Source organism: Rhineura floridana, chromosome 14 (genome assembly GCF_030035675.1).
Source record: "Rhineura floridana isolate rRhiFlo1 chromosome 14, rRhiFlo1.hap2, whole genome shotgun sequence".
NCBI lineage: Eukaryota > Metazoa > Chordata > Lepidosauria > Squamata > Rhineuridae > Rhineura > Rhineura floridana.
The window spans coordinates 3,623,730-3,623,982 of record NC_084493.1 but is presented as its reverse complement, the minus strand read 5'-3'; positions in this window follow the sequence as shown (position 1 = coordinate 3,623,982).

Sequence of the window (253 nt, the reverse complement as noted above, 5' to 3'; positions counted from 1 at the left end):
GCGCCTACTGAGCATAGCCGGCCGGGCTAGGCCCAAACATGTGCAGTATATCAAGCAGCAATAGAAGTTCAAGGGAGGGAGCGCAAAGTGTTCCTTGAGCTTTGCTTTTAAAAAATAAACACCAAAACAGATTAGATTTCCTATCATGGCCTTGATTCGCCATTAAACTCCAGCAGCAGCAGCAGCAGCAGCAGATGAGATTTCCGCTCTTCTCCAGAATGCACAGAAGAATTGTACTTTTAGGGGAGATTTG